A 23,531-nucleotide genomic window follows, 5' to 3' on the forward strand; every position below is an offset into this window, starting at 1 on the left:
AAAGCTGGGCTCAAAAACAAAACAAAACGAAACGCAGCCTGATTATATCTCTGCCTAGAGATCCACTGGCTTTTAATTCTCAAACTTAATAGAAAAACCAGATTTCTTCTTCCCACACTCGACACCCCCTTCCCAATCCACCCCTCTCCCAGCACCAACTCTTATCCAACCTGTACTTTACCCAAATGGAAAGTTTAGTCCAGGAAGAGAAGGATGGGGAGGTGCTGGGGGACCAGTTGTTTGCCATGGGAACCCCGCCTGCTGCAGGATCTCAATGGTTTTCTGTTTGCTGACGTCCAGTTCTTTAGGGCAGGCCCTGGCCTCAGCAGGGGCCTGGGCACCGCATCCTGTGTGTCCCGTTTCCGGCATCCGGCCCAGTGGCATCCACCCCAACAGGTCTCCTGGGAGCAGGCAGGGTGTCTGGGACTGAATGCTTCCTCCTGACCCCTTGTCCTGCTGCTGCTGCCCTCCCCAGCCGGGAAGTGAAGGGAAGCAGAGGGTGTTTCCCAACTCTTTGAAGAGAGAGTCCTTGTTTTCTTTTGCATTTTATTCTTTCCTTCCTCATCATCCCAACACAAACCATTGGCCATTTGCCTGTCTCCCTGCTGGCCAGCTGTCCTTGCCAGTCTCAGTTCTGAATTTCTATTTATCTCACAGGGACTGTAGAGTTTGTTTTCATCCAGCTTGGTATACTGGGTGAGCGGCTGTTTCTAGTTTGCTCTCTGAAATTGTGCCTCCAGCAGCTGATTAGAAAGGCTGAATGACGGCCATCCAGATGATCCAGGGAGATGATCCATGATTTTAGTCTATTGGAAAGGTTTATTAGAACCAGGTTAGGAATAACCGAGGCCTCTAGGTGCCTAGCTCATGCTGTGTATGAAGTGTATGCCACCATGCTGTAGGCTACCATGCTCACATACCAGTTCCTCCAACTGCCAACTGTGTTTTACATTTGTAGGCCTTTACATGGGCTATTCCTGCTTGGAAAGTCCTTGCCGCCCATTTTTATTATATTTTGGCTTACCAAGCCTTGAATGTACCAGCCCCTGCTTTCCTCCCTAGCAATGTATAATGCATCTCTCCTTTTCATATTCACCTTGCACCAGACACAAAGGCCTTTTGGCAGTTACTATACAGTCCTGGCAATTTTCTGCCTCAGGGCCTTTGCACATTCTCCCTCCACCCTCCATGCTCTTACTTGTCTTCCCATGGTTAATTCCTTCTTATCTTTCAGGTCGTATCTAACATCAGCTCCTCAGCAAGGTCTTTCTTGATCATTTTAATGTGACTTCTCTTTGTTCTCTATATCAGCACCTTTCTTGTTTTTCCTAGCATGTCACACTTTGTAATATTTGCTTACTTCTTATTGCCTTATCATACTGCCTGGTGCAATATTTATTGAATAAATGAAAGAGTAGCTCATTTCTACCTATCCTTCCAAATTCCACCTGGAAGTCAATTGCCTCCTTGTGTAAATCCTTCCTGACTACCCCTCCACAGGCTCACCTCCTGGGTCTTGGTGGGGTGTCTGCCCTGAGTGTTCCCCTGCACCCTGGGCTTACCTCTCATGCTATATTATAGTGCCTGCTGGCGTGTCCTTTCCTTCAAGCAGATGGTAAGCTTTGAAAGGGAAGGATTATAACTTCCATTTCTAAATATCTGACACATAGAGATTGCCTAATCAATGTTGGCTAAATGAATAAATGAATGAATAAATAAATGACTAGGTAACATTTCAGAGATGTATAGAAAACTTGGAGTGGAGCTACTACTTACTTCAAAAAGAGGCAGAGATAAATTTCAGAAGAAAACTTTTGTACAATTTGGTTCTCATGTTTCCTGGTCCTTCCTGGTCTGGTGATATTCCAGTAAACTAGGCAAGCAACAGTCTGGTAAGGTCTTAAACATAAATTAAACCTAGGAGTCTCAATTCTTACAACTGAAATGTTCCTATCATTATGGGATTTTATGATGCTCATTCCCAAATCTTAAAACATGGGGTTGGGGGGACTTCCCTGGTGGTCCAGTGGGTAAGACTCTGTGCTCCCAATACAGGGGGCCCAGGTTTGATCCTTGGTCAGGGAATTAGATCCCGCATGTATGCCACAACTAAGAGTCTGCGTGCCACAACTAAGACATCCGCATGCTGCAACTAAGAAGTCCGCATGCTGCATCTAAAGATTCCCATCCCGCAACTAAGACCTGGCGCAGCCAAAATAAAAAATAAATAAATAAATAAGTAAATAAGTAAATATTAAAAAAAAAACACACTGTTTTGGGGGTGAATTTTAGACACCTCTTTGTGCCTCAGTTTCCCCATCTGTAATGAGAAGGATGGATGACATCATCTCTAAAGAATCTTCTAGCTCTAGCACTTTATAATTAAAAAAAAAATCAAGGTAACTAACATTGACTTTTGAATGCTTTGAAAAATTTCCAGCATCTCATGAGCTCACTGGGGGTGCTCTAGGGCTGAAGAGAAACTTGTCTGGAAACCTCAGCTCTGGGCATCTCAGGTTTGATGCTCTCTCCCAGAGCAGATGAGAGTTACCTTCTTACCCACATAATCAAGTGGGTTGTAGCTCAAAAGATTGCGTGGAAAGAGTGTAATATGGGACCAAGTGCATGAATGGGAGAAGAGAGACTCTAAAGGATTTGGTCCCATTGGTCCAGCAAAGAGGGATGCTGAGGGGGCCAGAGGTGGGTAACTTTATTTTAATTGAAATGAAGGTATAATGTGTCCTAGAAAAATAAAGATTTAGGATACAAACTAGACACAGGGGTCAGGGTTGCCCCGAGGGTCAAGGGATCTTTGGTCTGGGGCTGGATGTGCTAACGAGGGCTCTAGTCCAGGAGGAGCTTATGGAGGACCCCGGTCCACAGACCTCACACTGCATCCCTTGTGGGCAGGAATGGTCTGGTGGGGAGGGTCTGTCAGTCTCTGGGCACAGGGCTGCCGGTTCCTCCACCCTCGGATTCCAAGCAGTCCTGGGAACACTGGATGTCAGTGGAGCTATTAATAGTGTTTCAGGGAGTGATAGGGAGAGGGCTCAAGGGGGTTGGAAATCCAGCCATTCGGCAGGGCTTTCGGCTCACAGCTAGTACCAGGTCGAGGGGGGCAGAGCCCCTGAGTCAGGGGCTTCAGAGAACACATGATGTACTTGTGGCAGGGAGGGAGGAAGAGGACTTGCGGGGGTGGAGAAAATGTGGACTGAAGGTAGAATGAGTTGAGAGGAAGGATTATTGAGACAAAGAAAGAAAGAGAGGGTAAGAATAACAGGCAGCCAGTAAAATGCTGCAGAAAGATCGTGAGCCCAGCAGCCAAAAGACTTTAGCTCAAGTCGTCCACTAACTAGCTGTGTGAAGCCAAGCAAATCTCTTGACATCTTTGGGCCTCAGTTTCTGAATCTGCAAAAATGTAACAAATAGCACCCTCCCCACAGCACGGGACTAGTTTTCAGACTAAATTATGCTTATGGAAATGAAAGCGCTTGAAAAGAATTTTTTAAAAATGAATGAAAGCAGGAGTGATTGGGTCAAAAGGGTTAAGAGCAGTTATGGAATAATACAGCAAAAAATGCTACCGCATTAAAGAAATACTACCAGGAATTTATAACTCACAAGGAAATGGATCAAAGAGGTCAGGGAAAGGTTTTTTCCCCCCAAAGGCTTGGTCATATTTTTCCAATTGTTTAAAAGAGCAAAATTAATAAATGTTATCTTTATTTTACCCAAAGGTGACTTACAGGAATTGAAAGGGCTGGGCCAGGACAAGGGCTTGATGGATCAAAACATGACTTTGATGGAGCTAAATCCCAGGTAATTACTGTCCTGGAAAGTTTCCCTAAACTCAAGGCCCTGGGCTAGACTGCCCATCAATCATCCACATACCCAGCCAGGGCGAGAGGAAAACCAACTAACCAACCAACAAAATCCGAATCCAGAGCCTGAGATGACAGTCAAAGGAGGATGCAGATCAGGTAATGGACTTAGAAAGAGGTTAAATAATCTCACCACCAGATAAGAGTGGACCTTTAAAGATGAGAAAGCAACAAATAAGAGCAGATAGCTGCTGTTTTATGTCCTTATTTCAGTTAAGGCCCAAATCCAATCCCTTTCACAGTAGGGACTTCCCTGGTGGCCAGTGGATAAGACACCGTGCTTCCCCTGCAGGGGACAGGGGTTCGATCCATGGTCAGGAAACTAAGATCCCACAAGCCGCGTGGCGTGGCCAAAAAAATAGAAAAAGCAAACAATTCCTTCCACTGGAAAATAGGTCAGTCTTCTAAAGTTGGCCAAGCCCATCTTCAGAGCCCCTTCTTTCATGGGGTACCACTTCCAACCCTGGCCCTTGTCTAGTATCCTGCCCCCAGAATGTCCCACTTTGTTCCAAGCCCCTGTGCTATGCCTGCCTGACTTTCCTTTCTGCTCCAGCATCTCCATCAGTTCTCCATTTTGTTGGCTGCCCCCCCTGAACCTCTACAGTCCAGCCCCTATCTCTTTGGATTGAAGCTTGCTAAGTCAACCCAGACTAGCTTTAGCTAAGCCCTACTTATATGCAAATGGTGCAGGGCCAGAGGCAGCCAGCCCTCCAGGGCCAGCTCTTATGCTTCCTCTTTGGGGCCTGTAAACTTTTCCTGTAATGAACCAGATAGCAAATATTCAGGCTTTGCATGCCACGTGGTCATTGTCACAACTACTGAACTCTGCTGTTCTACAAAAATAGCCTTAGACAATATTTAAATGAATGGGCAGGACTATGTTCCAACAAAACTTTATTTGTGGATCTGAAACTTAAATTTCATATAGTTTTCGTGTGTCATGAAATTTTTTTCTTTTGATTTTTTTTTCAATAATTAAATATATAAAAACCATTCTTAGCTGATGGGCCATACAAAAAACAGGCAGATTTGCAGCAACATGGATGGGCCTAGAGATTATCATACATAAAGTAAGTCAGAAAGAGAAAGACAAATACCGTATGATATCATTTATATGTGGAATCTAAAGTATGACACAAATGAACTTATCTACGAAACAGAAACAGACCCACAGACGTAGAGAACAGACTTGTGGTTGCCAAGGGAGAGGAGGAATGGGGGAGGGATGGAGTGGGAGTTTGTTGTTAGCAGAAGCAAACTATTATATAGAGAATGGATAAACAACAAGGACTTACTGTATAACACAGGGAACTATATTCAATATCCTGTGATAAACCATAGTAGAAAAGAATATGAAAAAGAATGTGTGTGTGTGTGTGTGTGTGTGTGTATCTGAATCACTTTGCTGTACAGTAGAAATTAACACAACACTGTAAATCAACTATACTTCAATCAAGTAAATTTAAGATAAAAGGCAGAAGACAAGATTTGGTCCATGGGCCTAGTTTGCAGGTCCCTGCTTTATGGCTACACCTTCATGGCTGACTACTGAGTACTCAAGATATGGCTGGTCTGTACTGAAATGTGTTAAAGTATAAAATATACCCATTTCCTAGACTTAGTAAAAAAAGAAAATATAAAACAGCTCAATAATTTTATATTGATTGCATGTTGAAATGATAGCATTTCAAATATATGGGGTTAAATAAAATTAATTATTAATTTTACTTTTTGAAATATGGCTACTAGATATTGACACATGTATACGTGGCTCGTATTATGTCTTTGTTGGATGAAAACGCTCTAGAGGCAGTGCTGGGGCCTTTGCTGAATGAATCCATGGGTGAATAGAGCATCATGGAGCTAATCAGGCCCAACTCTCATTTCATGAATGATGATCTGAGAGGTAAAGTACTTCCCTAAAATCTCACAGCTGGCTGGACAAGAACCCTGGTCTTTCTGTGCTATCAGCCCGTGGCACTTCCATTACACATTTTGACCCAGACAAGGAGTTCAGGTGTTGAACAGGGTGAAGGTAGGGCCCTGCGTCGACACCACAACTCACAGAAAGTAAGAACATTTCTATTCTGCTGGCCCCGGATGTTGGGATAACTCCCCCACAACCTTTCTCCTTTATTATTTCTAATTTTTTCTCAAAGTCTGGTCCCAGGACTGCTGATCAGAAAATCCTGACAGGGTATGTTAAAAAATGCATTATGAGCCTCACCCCCAGGGATGCTGAATTAGTGGGTTTGAGGTAGGGCCTGTGAATCTGTATTCTGCCAAGAAGCCTCTTAGCTAATCCCTAGGGCACATTAACCTTTAAGTTCTGCTACTCCTGGAGTGGCTTTGGAATCCTGATCTATATGACACAGGGAAAACTTTTTTCTACGGTAGCAAAATAGACTAGAAATGAAAATGGGTTGAAAGCCCTTATTTTGCAAGCACTACGATCACCTCAGAAGAAGGTATTCACATAGGTAACATAATATGGTTGCAGCAGTAATTTTAGAAAAACATGATTTCTTTTTCTTCTTGGCATACCCTCGGGTCTCTCTAAAAGGAGCAGTTTTTGATCCGAGAGGTAGCTCTTAGGACTCTAAGTCTCTTGCAAACTGTGCCTTTCAATATTCTGTACATCAGCTGCACGTGGGTGAACAATATAATTTGAATACTATTCATCAAAATATTCAAGGTGTACATGCAGGGAATGAAGGTTTAGCCAGTGCTCATCACAGTTGTTGCCATGGCTGAGAGGCTGAGAGTTCTGCATTCAGCATTGGCCAGAAATTCAGGCCAACTCATCGCAGACTTTACATTTGGGGAGAAATGAATTAGGATGCTCAATACCTTCGGCCACAAAGGTGCCTATAATTTTGAGATTTTGCTGGTAGTAATGGCTCCAGAAACAAATGATAATATCTGTGTAAGACACATAATTTGAAAGAGTACCCACTGCAATATTCATCTTGTGCGTAAGGTATTTTCAGATTAAAGTTAAACAAAGAAATGCATTTATGAGGGAAAGAGTCATACTCCATTTTGAAAAGACAAGTACAGAGCTACCCATTCTGATGCAGGAAAGGTCTCAATCTTTCCAAGAATACTTCAATTCAATGTGCTACTGCAATTTTACTTATTTAATTTTTAAAATTCTTATACAATTTTTAAAGGCTACACTTCATTTACAGTTACTACAAATTATTGGCTCTATTCCCCGTGTTGTCCAGTTCATCCTTGAGCCTATCTTAAACCCAGCAGATCGTCCCCCCCAGTCCCCCATCCCTATACTGCTCCCCATCTCCCACCCCCAACCCCACACCACTAGTAACCACTAGTTTGTTCTCTGTACCTGTGAGTCGGCTTCTTTCTTTTTAAATTCACTAGTTTGTTGTATTTCTTAAGATTCCACATATAAGTGTTATCATACAGTATTTGTCTTATTTCACTTATCAATATGCTACTGCAATTTTAAATGACCAATAAAATGTTGGAGATTGTCCGAAACAAACTACAAAATGTTATCTTAGGCTTGTATAAGCCCTCACTAATCTATCACATGGAATGCTTCAAGCAGTTAAACCTATCTAATTCTGATAAAGAAAGAGAAATGTTCCAGAAAAGAAATCAAGCAAAACCACTGATTTATGTATTCATTCATGCATTGAACCAACACATGAGTACCTAATTTAATACAAGTCCCTAGAATGGAGATACAGACTCTGCCCTCAAGTAGATATAATCTAAAAGGAGAAGTATGAAAGTTTTGTGTAACTAAAATCCAATAGAGAAAGTGAAACTACCATAAGAAGGATTGAAAGGTAGAGAGTCCTGTGGTTATTTCACATGAGAGTGAAATCACTTCTATCTGGGGGTATTAAAAAAGGCTTCAAGGAGGGGTTCATCTTTGAGCTAGTCATCAAGTATAGATTTTGGCTACGGGGAAATGAGGAACAGGTGGGCACAGAGGAAGGGCATTTCAGTTTGAAGGGTCATGGGAAACTGAAGGCATAGACAGGGACCAGCCTAGAACTGGTGGTTTGCCTGGAGCATGGCGTCAGGAAAGGACGCATGAGAGCTGCCTTATAAAAACACTGAAAACATGACTTTTTGGCCTTGAAAGATGAGGCCTTAAAGCATAATATAATAAATCTAAAGAAAAGCAGAAGTTTCTGTGAGGGGAAATTGGAATTTACAAATCTTGGAGTATTAGAATTACGGACTCTTCTTTAAAGATTGGAGATAGGAGCATTAGTTCAAATAAGAGGAAGCACATAGAATCTGATTAAAACCATTTTACTCAAGACATTGTGAAAGCAGAAGATTAAGATTCAAGAGGAATTTAATTAACTTTGAGATAATAAAATTGCCATGGTTGTTGAGAGAACTAAACAGTGTTTCAGGGAGCCCAACCCCAATCTTATGTGGTTAGTTCCTTTCAAAGAACACGATTCTCCCCTAAAAAACCTCATCCCCAGAGTGTAATTGGTTAAAAGCTTGGGTTTGGGCTTCAGACAGCTCTGGGTTCAAGTCTTTTTTTGTAGCATGCAAGATATATCTCTTTGAGCAAATTACTTTGTCTCCCCAAGTTCCAGATTCATCTGTAAAATGGTGACAGTGGATTGTTATGAGAACAGCCATATGAAATAAGAAAACACTTGAGAAGTACTTAACAGAATGCCAGTACTTGAAAGTAGATGTTGGCTGTTACAGTTATGACCTGAGTTGAATGGACCATGAGCCCAACTGGGGGTGACATTTCCTATGGTTTGAATTTAGGGATTCAAAGGAGTAAGTAAATATGTCAGAGCTTGCCTTCAAAGGGGGCCTAACAGGTATGTGTTTTGCATGTAACATGCTCAGCAATACACCTGAGGGCTATCACTACGTGTCTTTGTAGTGTTGAGAGCCTTGGATTACACGTGAATTTGATTTTAGGTACCTCGAGTCTTCAACTGTCAAGCTCAAAAATCCACACAAGATTAATCCTGTCTTGTGCCCAGGGCTGGGCTGAGACTTTGAGGTTTTTCATGTGAGAGCTGAATAAATGAGTTATGCAATGTCAGGGCCAGGCTAAAAAAACATGGGCTGAGTGAATGTGATATTGAGCTGAGATTGACATAGCAGGGAGCCACGGCTGGCCTGGGCACAAAGACAAAGTTGAAATTCCTTGTGGGGAAAAGCACCAAAGCACGCAGTGCTCCGGGGTCAAGGAAAACAAAGAAAGTAATGGGTCGGTAGGAGAGATGGCCAAAACTGGAGGCCACGTGATCCTGTCTGGAAACACTGTGTTCAAAGCTGAATTCCATAACCAAAAATTTACTCAGAGATGGGCTGGGAGGAACAGTCCTGAGACTCTCCAAAGAAATGTAGTGGACAGAGAGCAAAAAGATTAACTGCAGTGACTCAGTAGGGCTGGAGCAGAGGCTGAGGGAATCTGTGGTCATGGACCAATGAGACTCTCCATGGCAACATGAGATTGGGGCCCCTCAGGACTCTCTGGGGGCCACTGTGTGCCCATTTCTTAGAGCACCATCCACCCTCCCTGGATGAGTTGCCCCATGAGGACCTCTATCACTTAGGGAGCACCTCCAAAGACACCTCCTTCCCTCCCCAGGGGCTCCCATCAAAGACAGCTCCCTTCCCCTCCCATATTCCCCTCAAACCAAACCCAGCCCTCAGAAGCTTCCTCCAAGCCTCCCCTGTCTTACTTTGAAAAGAGACACCAGCGCTAAGAAACAGTCAAGACTTGAAAGAAATCAGATTCAGAAAGAAGGGTGACATTGGATAGTGACAATAATAATCACAGCTTTCAATCTTCCTCAAGCTTTAGAGCTCAGGTCTCTGAAGCCCCTCACCAAGGCCATGACACCAGCGAGGGTGGGGAAGGCTGACGGCAGGTCTTAGCATCCCTCTGGGCAAACTGGCAGTGCGTGGAGAGAAATGGAAGTATTTTCTTACTCTTGTATTTCTTCGCTGCATCCCTTATTTTTCTTCCACTCCTGCCTCTTGCCTCTGCCCATCTCCCTACCACCAGTCCTCTGCCTTTAGAAACTTTCCCAATAACTGAAGAACTTCCAGAATGAAGTAGGAATAGGAAGGGAGTGAGAAGGAAAGAAGGAAGATCTTCCCAGAGCTGAGATGTCTTACAGGTTCAATAAAATAGTTGGGGTTTGGTGGAACGTTTTTCTTTTAAATACTTTTGAACATTGGCACTAAAAATGAAACCCAAGCTCATTTCTTCTTCTTGAGCTTTCCTTCTGCTCCTTTGTGCCAAACACTCAACAACTGAGACTCTTTGAGCACCTCATATGTGCTAGGCACTATTCTAGCTTCTCGTGAGATAAATCAGACAAAATTCTTGCCCTAGAGGTACTTACAATAAAAGAAGCTTCCAATTATATTTCTCATTTATTCATGCATGTCTTAGAGAACTGCTATGTGTTAATTCAATTTTTCCCAAACATGGTCTATGGACCAACAGAGACGATTTTGCTGGTACACAAAAGGAGGTAGGAAAGGTGGTAGATATAGCAGAAGGGTAGGTTTTACCAGTAGTAGAGGAGGGCGCAGAAGGAAGAAAGGAGGGCACTGGGGTAGGGAGCAGTTCTGGGCAAAGGAGAAAGCACTGTGGTTTCTCTGCAGGCTCTGAGGCCATTGGTTACCCCTGCACATACTGCTACAGACACCCAGGTCCAAGTGACCGAGTCTTCTTTGCTCACCATCTGGGTTTCCAGGTAGGACTGGGTCAGCAGGAATCTAGATGGGGAAGAACATCCCACCCTGGTGCCCTGCTCTGAGGCCTAGGCTCATGGGAACACCTAAGGCAGAGCTGCAGCCTTGGCTGACATTGTAGCTCCCACTGAGTCAGGGAAGCATGGGATGCAGAGCAGGTCCCGAATCTGGTGAACAGACCTGAATCCCAATCTTGAATCTATCATTAATGGTCTGCTCCTAAGTTACTTGACTTCTCTGAGAGCTCAGTTCTCTCAGCTGCAAAATGGAGACAGAATACAGGTGCTATTGGGTTATTATGAGAATTAAATAATTTAATCTTGAATAGCACATAGACCCTCAGTAAGGGGTAGCTGGCATCAGATAGTACACCGAGAACTCAGGGATGAGTTGACCCAAGCATTCAATTCATTTTAAATATCAGAAAATATTTTCATTATCTGAACCATATGGTTATGAACTCATCTGAATAGCTGAAAATTGTTTTGAATATTATATATGGATCCTTGGAAAATGAAATAAAATAAAATCCCTTTATAACTATTTTTCTAGATGGGGATGCAGCTGGGAGTAGATGAGGAACCCATTTTCCTTCACTTTCCAAGCATTACAAGGTAACTCTATACATTCTAAGACTAAGATTTTAGAGATTGCTTTGGATTCCTTATTAAAGGAGAATTTTGTTGGGTAAAAGTCACTTTCATCATTTTGGTTAGAAATTGACTTTTAGTAACCAATCTCACAGAGGAAAACAGTGAAGTTTTTTTCAATCTTTCCGACTCAATAGTTTAATGAATAGGAATTTTAAGTCCATGAATTCTGCTAATGCTAATACTATGACTACTGATTATAATGGTAGCTCACATTCATTGAGAGCTTACTAAGTGCCAGGCCGGGCAGTGTTGGAAGTGTTTTGCAAGTATTAAATCATGCAGTTGTCAGAAACAACTCTGAGATCAGTGCTATTATAAGCCTTCCTTGACAAACAAGGAACTAAGGCACCGGGATGTGGAGAAACTGGCCCTTAGTGGTCTCCCAACTCCTCTCCTAAAAGGGGAGCTGGGACTTAGATCCAGGAAGTCTGGCTGCTGTGCCTGTGTAACCGCCTCTAACAGAGGTAGCGTTTCATCATCCTCGAAAACTTAGCACATCGAGCCAGATATGCCTTTTTTACAGGAAGATTAGAGACTGTTTCATTTTTCTCATAGAGGAACTTATTTGCATACATTGATGAGACATTGCTGCTTGCAAGGTATTTGAAATAGCATTGTTCTGTTTTCATGATTTCATGTTGTCAGTTCTTGATTTTTATGCTTCCTTTTTATTTAAGAAGTGATTTTGATTTTGCACTTAAAATGAAACTGCAAAGTTTTCTTCTGAAGCAAACCGTTTTCGGTAAAAAAAAAAAAAAATCTGCTTCTAGCAAAGTGATGAAGCATTCGAAGTATCACCAGTGTGCCTGGCATGGTCACAACGGGCTGGTAGACCTGAGGACTGCTGAGCACCACGTAAGCCACAGACATCTCTGGTCAGCGAGCTGACATTTGCCTGGACAAGTCCAAGCAGCAGATGATATGGGACTGAGGCTGGGGTGCCAGAGGCAAATTCACCCCAAGCTGACCTCATGATCCTTTGGGAGGGCAGTCTCAGATCTCACATTCCTAGTCACCTTGTTACCGACTCCTGTGGAAAATTTAACGTGGCCAAAAGGAACTCTGACCCCTTCTAGGGATAAACATGCTCATGCTTTAATTATTAACTATTTAATATTTTTATTGAAAATATTTATTTTAATACTGCTCTAAAAGGGTGAACATTTTTTAGGTATTGATCTAATGCTGCCAAGAACAAGAGAGAATACATTTGAAGAAGGTGTCAGATTCAATAAACATTGTATTTAATTGTTCTTTGATTTAAACCCCGCCCTTTCACTGATGTTGCCACTTTTCTCATTTTTCAAAATTGCATGTTGGAAGAAAACAACAAGAGGGGAGGGAGCAATAGTGTGGCCTGGGAAACTAGGGTGTTTACTGCCTAGAGGAACCAGAAGTTCAGAGGGGCCTGGCTGGACTAAGAAATGACAGCTCAGCATAGGGAAGGGGAAAAAAAGAAAAAGAACAAACAAAAAACCGACAGCAGCAGCAAAGCAAGAACAAAACATGTTAAGAGATCTGGCCAGAACTGGTCTGCACAAATTCCTGTCCCGCCTTCCTCTTCCACTATGCCCCAAGCGGTAGCAATCTTGCTTCCCCTGGAAAACCTGCCTGCAACTCACACCCACTCCCGGCGAGCTGTGCACGCGCCCCGTGCATTGCTCCGCTCGCCTCTCACGCACCCACTGAAGGCAGACCACGTGTGAGGGAGGGTGAGGAGTGGAGCAAGAGAGAGACAGCTCAGCTGGCTGGCCCTGGCCCCTGAAGAAAACAAGCGGAGTCAGGGAGGGACACATACTGTTCCCTGCAAGCTCATCACCTCCGTGCAAGCCTCTGGGTTACACACCCCCGGGACGCCGAGGCCCAGAGGCGAAGCTGATTAGACCCGGCAGGAAAACCAAGCGTGGTGACTGTTCCTGGGCAGATTAGAAACACGTTGTTGGAGAAGCGGGGTGGGGGCAGGGGGCCCGGAGTGTGCAGGGCAGGAGGGCTGGAGGCTGGGGGTTGGGGGGAGGCTGGAGCCCGCGAGCGGGCGGGGAGCAGGCAGAAGGCCTGCGTGCGGGGAGTGCTCTCCTTGTGAGCTGCGATTCCAGCTCCCGGGGTGGCCCCTGGCAGCTGCCCAGGCCTCACAGTGAGAAATCTGCAACAGCCAAAGCGCTGCGACAAAAGGGTCTCTGGCCAGAGGGGCTACAGGCTTTATGGGGCCAGGGGTACTTCAGTTCCGAGGGGCACCGAGCAACCCCGGTGTGAGACTGGAAGCAGATTGCCCGCTACGCGGGATTACTTAGGAGGAAAACTAACGTTTATTGGGCATTTTCTGGGTACGGGGCACTATGCTAGGCTCTTTTTACGTATTTCATCGAGTTTGGGATCACAGTATGGATTCTCACTGAGTTGGAAAACGGGAAGCAAATAGCGTTTTTTCCCCAGGTGACCGACACCCTAGACTTGCGCAGTATCACATCCTTGCAGTTGTAACTAGAGGCCCGCTGGGAATTTTGTCACTAGGAAACCAGTAGAGCATGCCCCTCTAGCTTCCAGCTCAGGCAAGGACATTCAAGAGTGCGAGGACCGAAGTATGTCTTCGCATCTTCCCCTCTCGGCCGCTCCCCCTGCTGCTGGACCCTCAGCCTCTCAAACCCCCGCTCCCCTTGCGGGATCCTCGTAACAGCTGAGTCACCGCCAAAGTTCTCTACTCTAGTGCCACCTGGTGGCCCTGACGGCTAATCCATGGCTGACTTGGCTAGGAATTGCTGGTTTATAGCAGCTAAATTAATGTCACCTAGCTCAGCTTTGTGAGGCCCACCTGTCCTTTCGCGCTGCCATTGATCTCCACGTTCTTATCAGTCTTTTTACTACTTCACAGTCTTTGCCAGTTCTCTGCTGCTTCATCTCACTAAGGCACCTTCAGTATTATTTTCATGGGATCCCAAATCAGGGAGATCTTGCTCCCATTCCTACAATTTTGCCAGTGCACCAGCTTTTTCATTTGAATAGTTTTCAGTTTTCTAGAGGATCCTTCTCTCCCTTTCCCTTCGAGGGTATGGGGCATAGACATATTTCTGAGTGTTTGATTTCACTCTCTGTGAGCGGTACAATGCTGTATCCCACCCGAGTTGTCCCTCCCACCGATACTCAATCAGCATCTACGTCTGGGGCCTGAAACTGGGTACAGCAGCTCTGTCCAGTCCCAGGGTGGTTTCCGGGCCCACCTGGAGGCCCTCTCTGAGAATGTAGATGAGCGACTTTGCCCTGGTTTTGACCAGGAGGCTCAGTCTGGTGTCTGATCCCAATCCATGAAGCTTGACCAAGCACAGTGGGAAAATCAGCCTTATGGGCAATGGACGTGGAGGCCAAGCTTGAGTGAGAAGGGAGTTTGTCTAGAGTGCCCACTGCAAAACAGGAGGACAGCCAAGGTTGGAATGAGAGAGGCAGGGTCAGGCCAAGGATGTCGGGGAGAGGAGGACAGATGAGATCTGCGAGGAGATTGTGAAGAAGCCACGGCAAGGATGTTGAGGCTCTTATCGGTGGCCTGCTGCATGGCGGGGGTCCAGGTTGGCAAGGTGGAAGTTTGTAGTGCTGGCCCAGATCCACAGGGCTGGACACACCCTCCAGATGTCTGGTTACTGTTTCTTCAAGTAGGCCAATCGAGATCTCATGTAAACAAAGCCCCTGATTAGCCACCGTGGTGATACAAAGCCCACCGTGGATGTAGAGCACAGGTATCTCTGGGGTCTTTGTCACACTGATGTAATAGGTTGATCAATAGGGCTTTCATTTATATAGCGCTTCATTCAAATGTTAATTTGTTTCTTAAATCATTTATTCATTTTCACTCAACTGTCTACTGATGTGCTGGTACAATGCTGGGTGAGGGAGCAGGAGACAAATCAGATACAATCTTGGCTATAGGAACTTACAGTTTGAGGAGAGAAACATATACATAGGGCAACCATCACATCATTATCTCCCAATAGTTTCCCAGTAACCCCGTGAAGTACCCAGGGCCGGCATCACTATGATCACTTAGCAAAAGTGGCTGACTATCTGAGACGGTTTTCTATGTAATGGTACTTTGGGAACATTAAAGCCAACGACGTCAGTCAAGTCCTTAGCATTGTGCCTGGCATGTAGGAATTGCCTCATAAATGTTAGCTTCATGATGGCTGTGATAAATTTGGAGTTGAGGAGAGTATTGTAATTGGCCCAGGATTATCTACTAATGACAGAGAAAGTGTGGGCTCCACACTTGGACCTTCTGATTCAAAATTCAGTGTACTTCCCTTTACTCTTTACTATCTAGTAAGATGCTGTCTTAGACACAGCAGCTGGGTAGTAAAATGCTTTTAATCACTTTTCTACTGTAGAGTTGATAGCAAAAACTATGATTTAGGAGGCAGAGAGGCAAATGACTGTTGGCTGCCCAAATATCAGTCACAGCTGTGATTCTTCCTACGTACTGGGCTTGCACCTGAATCAGAGATCACATGAAACATTTTTAGGGATGAAAGGAAGCTGTGAATTCAACATACAGAAGGAGGATTCTCCTCTGTCCAGGCTAATTGAAGTGGATGTCAGTTTGGATGGGAAATTTGGCAGAAGAGTGGGGACACAGCCCCCAGAGGTCCTCATTCAGTAAATCCCTCTCAAGGTGCAGGAATCTGTGCCTTTAAGGCTCTGATGATAAGCAGGTTTGGGAAGGACTGGACTAGATACCTCTGAAGGGTTTCTGTTTCTCCATGGCCTGGCTGCTCCCAGAAAGGAACGGTCTGTTTGGCTTAGAACATGGCTGGGAATGAAAGGCAACTGAACCACAGAGGACGAAAGTCAGCAGGAAGCTATGAACTCAGAGAAACGACTTGAATTCTGGCCCTGGGAAGGGCATTGCCAGTCCAAGCCCTAAGTAGTAGAGCCCACCTTGGCCTGCTCACAGCTGCCGTCCAAATACCAGTTCTCAGGAATTCCCTGGAGATCCAGTAGTTAGGGCTCCACGCTTTCACTGCTGAGATCCTGGGTTCAATTCCTGGTTGGGGAACTAAGATCCCACAAGCTGTGCAGTGCAGCCAAAAAAAAAAAAAAAAGACCAGTTCTCATGATAAAATAAGCAAAGAGTATGTTTATAGTTTTCTTCTAAGTTCTTTGCTAGGTCTGGGTGGAGCTGATCTAGGTAACTCTCGTTGGCAATTCAGCAAGATCAACCCTGACCCAACACCTTGAAAGACCAGATATCTCCAGATTGGTTCATTTCCGAAATTCTGCTTCAGGATCCCTTATTCACCTGCACTGCACTTTCAGCCAGATCTTTTGTCCGAGGGTGAGGCAGCCCAAGGATAACAGCATACAAATTCCTTGAGCTTGGGCAGGTAAACAGGCCCAGGCCAGCTCATGTGATGACCTGGCCCAGCCTTGGGTCACAGGCTCCTGATAAGTAAGCAGCAGCTGCAGGTAGTATCACCACCCCAGAGGATTTCTCCAGGCTCTATATCCTAACGTCAGCTATAAACCCTCCCCACTCTGTGCTGTTTTCCCTGCATCTCTTTCCTGGGTTCTCCTTGCCTAGATCCTCTGCTTTGAAGATGACTCTCTGAAGTGTTCTCCCTGGATTTAATTCTGTTTTCCCCTTGAAACACCACCCTCCTCCTCTCCATGTCCTGCATCCCTCTGTGAGATTCCTGGAACCCCAGCACCACTGGCTTCCAGGACACAGCACCCCTCCTGTGTCCAGCTCCTATGGCCCCTCCTTGTCTAGAGCAGAGAACAAAGCCTGGGTTCTATAGCCTGCGCAGGAACTGGGTGTTTCTATCCCAGGCAGCAGAGGACCTGAGAGCCCAGAGGAATAAGAACAAAAGAAAAGTGAGAAACAGGCAAGGAAGGACCTGAGCCCTGGGTTTTCAGTTTGCCTCCCTGGACCAGCAGGCCTGAGTGCCTTAGACTGCCTTAAAGGGCCAGGAACAAGGAAAATCGATGGTTCTCAGCCCTGGTCGCACCTTAGAATCACCAGGAGAGCTTTTAAAGAAAAACACCTATGTCCAGTCTCCACCACAGAACAATTTAATCAGAATCTCTGGGGATGGTCCTGACGCGCGCGCGCGCGTGTGTGTGTGTGTGTGTGTGTGTGTGTGTGTTTTAAACCTTCTCAGAAGAGCTCGATGTGTAGCCAGGGTTAAAAACCCCTGAGATGATGACAGAATCAGATCCCTTTGCCTGGTCTTCAGTGTCTCTCACCTCTGTCTTTCCCAGCAGCATGTGCCGAGGTCCTCCCAGAAGCAGCTTGATGGGGTAGAGAGAGCCAGGGCTTTGGAGTCATACATGAATTCAGATTTGGCCGGATCACCAACTAGTTGTGATCTTTGGCAGGTCTGAATATTTGTGAAGTAGTTTGAGAATTAGATGAGATATTTAGCACCCAGCATCTGGCAGGTTTATAACATGTCAATTCCCTTCCCTGTTACCACACAATTAGCTCCCCTTGTAGGCCTCCCAGGGTGCTGAGACCATCCTAGAAGAGATGAGATATGCATCAGAGCCACTGCCCAGCATCCTGTGGGAGCTGGGTGTGAATTCAGACTGCCAGGCGTGGGAGGGAGACCATGGCCACTGGGCTCCCAGGTTGTCCCAAAGCCTTGTTACACTGTCCGCTCTTCCTAGGATCTAGCATCCTAGGATCAAATGCCCAGGTTATCCCTAAACTGCTTAAACCTCTCTGCTTCCCTCTACTCCCATGCATTGTCCTAGTCCACATGTTTGGGATTTTGACCTGAGCTAACTGTTGTTGGATTCTCCCTTGTCATCTCTCCCTTTGGGGAGACCTTCCTTGAGTGTCTAGCCTGGTACCCTGCTTAACTCCTATCATCATCAATCCCTGGAATGAGGCCTGGCTCTCTCATCTCAGCCCTGGTTGGGTTCCTAGTCTATGCTGGCACATCTTCCAGTATCACCCTCTGCCTACTTGGTAACCACAGGCTCCCAGACTTTGACTGGCTCCTCCACCTGCCCACCTGCTCCAGCCCTGAGATAGAAATGGCTGTGCTACCCACGATACCACTCCTGGAGCACCCAGCTGCCCTTGCAGGACCAGTCTCAAATCTGGGTGGGTCATTCCTGTTTCTCCCTCTCGTCACAAGGGATCAGGCCCTTGCTTGATTCAGTGAGACCTCTCCCCTCCTCTCAGCCCCGGACTTACCATTCTTTTTTTTTTTTTTCAAGTATACAATACCACATTTTATTATTGCTCTTTTCACTACAATAATTGCTGATAAGAAGTGCTTTTTGGATAAGAAAGTTTACATTATTTTTTCTTTCTGTGTTTCCTTTGCCTTAAGAAGATTTTAAAGAGAAGCTTACTTTCTTTTCTATACTACAGTAACTATTACTATTTTTAGAAGTTACAAAGTTCATCCCCAATAGTTTATTTTTATTTAACATTTATAAGTTTGCTGGGCACTAAGAGTTTCTACCATGTTATGTTTTTCTTCCCATTTATTTCTTTATTTTATTTATTTATTTTTGGCTGCGTTGGGTCTTTGTTGCTGTGCGTGGACTTTCTCTAGTTGAGGCGAGCGGGGGCTGCTCTTCGTTGCGGTGCACAGGCTTCTCATTGCAGTGGCTTCTCTTGTTGTGGAGCATGGGCTCTAGGTGCACAGGCTTCAGTAATTGTGGCACGAGGACTCAGTAGTTGTGGCTCGTTGGCTTTAGAGCGCAGGCTTAGTAGTTGTGACACATGGGCTTGGTTGCTCCGCAGCATGTGCATGTGGGATCTTCCCAGACCAGAGCTCGAACCTGTGTCCCCGGACTTACCATTCTTCATTCCTGAACCATTTCAAGCCATCACACCGTTGTGCAATGTAAATACTTGGCGACAAATTGTGACTTTTGTGGAATTTGGAAAGAAAAGGGGAAGCCGTTGCATTAAGGTGGAGCTGTCTGCCTGAAGGGGCCCTGTGATATTAAGATGGACACTTGATTTCTTGCCACTTTGTGTGGAATGATGAGGTACATACATTTAATGTGTTATAGAAAATATCTAGAAATACATTAATCTTTTCCAAAATCCTAATCAACTCTGAGTCTTCAACAGTGCTTCTAGTTTCTACATTAATTCAGACAGTCCAGATATATAGAACATGTAACATAAAGCCATAGTCTCTTCCTGGAATCACTTCTGCAATTTCCTCATAAAAGGCACTCTTTATGGGCAGCAAACTCATATTGATAGCTTTTGGCTGGCTCAAATTCCTTCTGTCATTTTTCCATACCAACAAATTGACCAGTATGAGTCAGCTTGGAAAAGCAGTCTAGGGGGACCATCTAATGTAAAAACTCCAAGTAAAGGTGTCAGAATACAATCTATGGTGGCAGGTCAGCTTTTGATGCTGTTCAGGCTTACAGTGCTGAATCAGAATCTGAGGCTGCATCTGAGATGATATTACTGGGCTATAGGCCAAGGGCAGCAATTAGTCCTATCATGTATCAACTCTGATCTATCAGTAATGGCTTTCTAGAGCACTATGCTAAAAGAAGTTGGGAGGCCCAGTCTGGACTGAGTGAGAAAGAATGCCATGATTGATTAGTGATGCCTGCCATGGGCAGGACAGTATAGTAGTGAACAGCATGGGTATTGTAGTCAGACAGAAGTTCAAGTTCTGTCTCCGCCACTTATTTGCAGGGTGACCTTGGGCAAGTTACCTAATCATTTTCAGGCTTGTTTCTCATCAGTTAAATGCAGATAAATTATAGCACCTGCTTCACAGGATTTATTATGAGGATTAGGTTGAGATAATCCATGCCAAGGGCTTAGCATCTGGCACAGAGTACTCAATAAATATTAGCTGTTAGTAGCATAAATATTACAGGCAAAGGACGGGGTGAGACAGCTTGTGCTTGGCATATCTGCCTTTCCAGGTTCAGGCTTATACGAGGGCTTATAGGGACGTAAGACAACTTTTAAAGACATTTGTAGAGGTTGTTGGAACTTCTTTATTCCTAGGATACTGTCAAAAGGTTTTCAGTTGATGTTGGTGTAGATTTATTCTTTTCCTGCTTAAATACAAGTGGTGTCTCAGAATCATCTAGTAGCACAGACCCTCATTGTAGGTATATACAAGTCTGATCTGATCTTCTAATTGGATTCTCACTGTTTACAGGACAGAACAAAATATCAGCATGGCTTAAAAAGATTTCCCCCTGCCTGATTTTCCAGTTCCTACTTCTTTCCAATACATCTCCTGAGCTCCAGCTGTACCGAACCACTAATTTCCCAAATTCATTGTACTGGATAATCACAGCTGTGATTTTCAGCAGAGCCTACTCCAACTTCAGAGGGAGGCTGTAATGTTTTACCATTAACCAGCATTATCTGACAACCAACTTTTATTGCCTGCGAAATCTCCTTTTATTTATTTATTTTGGTTAGTTTTAATTTAGTAAAGAGAATCCCTTATTCAAAGAAGATCTTATGTCACCGAAATCAAGCAAGGGTCATGCATTCATTGATAGTGACTGCTTGAGGCCTAAATGCTCTTCCAGCCTTTCCCCCAAGCCCACATTCACTGCTGCAAGTGCCCACAGCAGCACTTCTCAAGAGCACCCACTCTCACCCCAGGCTTGGCTTTTTAAACTTCAGGGCACCAAATCCATGTTAGCAGTGGACCTGATATGCCTGAAATTGAGATGCATCCTCATGTCCAGTGTTCCCTAAGGCATTATCAGGTCGATCCACCAAGAGCCTGCAGGTCCACACATGAAGCTGGCCAGGTGATGGCTTTCAAGAAAGACTTCATAAGCTTGAGAAGTAGGCAAGTCATTCATGTTACTGCGGTTAAAATGGCTTTGGGGGCTACTAACCAGAAGAAGAAAAGTGCCAAATTTCACACCTCCTCTGAATTAAAGTCTAGTCATTCAGCTACTCTATTCTCCAATAATCTCCTTGTGGAATTTAAACTCCATGGAACAGGACCTGTGCTATTGCATTGTAGTTCACAGCAGTGTTCTGCAATGTCACCAGAGAAAGGAAGAGAGATTGTGGCCCAAACTACAAGGAGCAGAGGGGGGCAGTGGCGGGGGACAGCTCCTAGGACAGAGCAGTCCAGGTTCAGCTATATGAAAGGCTCCAAGAGTCTCAAACTGTTCAACAGTCAGCTAAGAAGGAGAGTAGCCAAAAAAATTGGGTTCAACTTCAAGGTTAACCAAGTGAAAAGAAAGCACATACATTAAGACAATCTTTTAAGCCAATTGGCAAGCTTTACAGGAACTAAGCAGTGGTTGGGAAACATTATACCAAAGCCAAGGTTGGGGCTGAAGTCAGGCCTCCTGGTGGGTTACTGGGGAAGCCACTTCTCTGGCCAGATGGGAGACCACGAGCTAAAGGTCGGTGGTCCTCTGACCACATAGTCCAAATCACCTTCTAAGATATCCCTGTGTTTCCTTCCAACTTAGTGTGAAATTACCCCTAGGCATGGCAACAGACACCAAGATTTTAGTGCTAGAGTAACCCTCAGAGCTCTGTGACATGCTTTACGGAATTCCAGATGGGGTAGATTAGGCTTAGAGACTAAACCAAAGCTATATAGCTAGTGAGTGGCAAATCCATGAGATACCAGGCCACCCGACCTGGTTCAGTGCTTTTTCTAGTACCCAGTCTGATTCCCAATGTCTGGCTTCTGGAAATTCTTGTTTTCCTATGGCGCCATATTTCATGTGTGCTTTTGTTATAAATTCTACTTATAGCTAATAGTGGAAGTATTAGCAGCCCCTCTGGTGGTAAGAACTGCTTCACTAGTTTTCATTTTGCAGGCTGGACACTGACTACAGGAGATTAAAATGAGTTTTCCATTTTCTCTTTTTGGTAAAACGACATTCCTAATGCAATCTTGCTTCCTGAAGCCGCTTCTGGGGGTGGTATGCGGCATTCAGGGTATTTATTCAATGTCAACAAGAAAATAGTTATCTCATGCTCAAAATCATGGAGTTTACTAACTAGTCCAGGAGCTAAAACTGGTCCATATGGAAAAGCAGTGATTCTGTAAGGCAAGTAGATTTGTGAGCTAAAAGGATATGCTCTGTGAAGTTCCTGGAGGGGGAGCCCAGTGAGGGTCGGAAGTGATCAGGGAAAACTTCATGTGGAAGATGGGACATGTGTTAGTCTTGGGATAGATTTATGAATAGGGGACTCCATTGCCAAGGGAAGGGAACACCAAGAGTGAGGGCAAAGACAAAGGAATCTGCAGGGCATCTTCATGAAGAGTTGGCTGGACTGGGACGGAAGAGGAGATGGGATGGCAGAGAAAGAGGCTGGATGATATATAGGTCCTAGTAACCCAAAGAGAAGATGATAAATGAGCCACCATAGGAAATGGGGAGCCACAGAGATTTTGAGCAAAGAAATGACATGAATGTCGTTCTAAAAGAGGATTGGTCTGTCCTGGCATGCAGGACAAGTGGGAGGACACACAGACTAGAATCAGGAAAACTTGCCATTACATCTATATTGTAAGATATGCGTATGAAACATCAAGAACCAGGGGGTACCAGTACAAATGGAAAGGAAGCTAAAGGTATGGTAGACATTTGGAAGGAAATACTGAACACATGCCACCTGCTCATATTGGCCTAAGTAGCCTTGGTTCATTCCTCAAAGTGATGAAACACCAAATAGCTTTGCTTTTGAAATATTGTATCATGTAAATGTCGATATATCAATATTTATAAGTTTCTTATGATTTACTTCATTTTCCAAATATTTAATTGCTTCAGATGAGGTTTAAAATATTGGATGCATTTTGTAGGGTGGAATTAGCAGAATATTTTATGGTTTTAAAATGTCATCTCAAAACACCTTTGAAATCTTTCAAGGATCTGAATTTCACAACAGATGACATATTGTTCAGGCTCTTTCAGATTACAAGAAAGAGTCTTACCTAAATTATCTTAAGCGATGAAGTTTTACTGTTGGAATTTACAGGGAAGTAAGGAGGTAGGCCAAGTGCTCAGCAGTTCCATAGCCATTGTGTGTCCTGCATATTGGTCCAGGGCTTTCACAGTGGGATGCACAGTAGGTCTAGATCGAATCCAGGGTAGCAATAAGGCAGTTTTTAAAATTAATTATTTATTTATTTATTTTTGGCTGCCTTGGGTCTTCATTGCTGCGTACAGGCTTGCCCTAGTTGTGGCGAGCCGGGGCTACTCTTCGTTGCAGTGCACTGGCTTATCATTGCGGTGGCTTCTCTTGTTGCAGAGCATGGGCCCTAGGCTCAGCAGCTGTGGT

This window comes from Mesoplodon densirostris, chromosome 2, assembly GCF_025265405.1.
Source record: "Mesoplodon densirostris isolate mMesDen1 chromosome 2, mMesDen1 primary haplotype, whole genome shotgun sequence".
Lineage (NCBI taxonomy): Eukaryota > Metazoa > Chordata > Mammalia > Artiodactyla > Ziphiidae > Mesoplodon > Mesoplodon densirostris.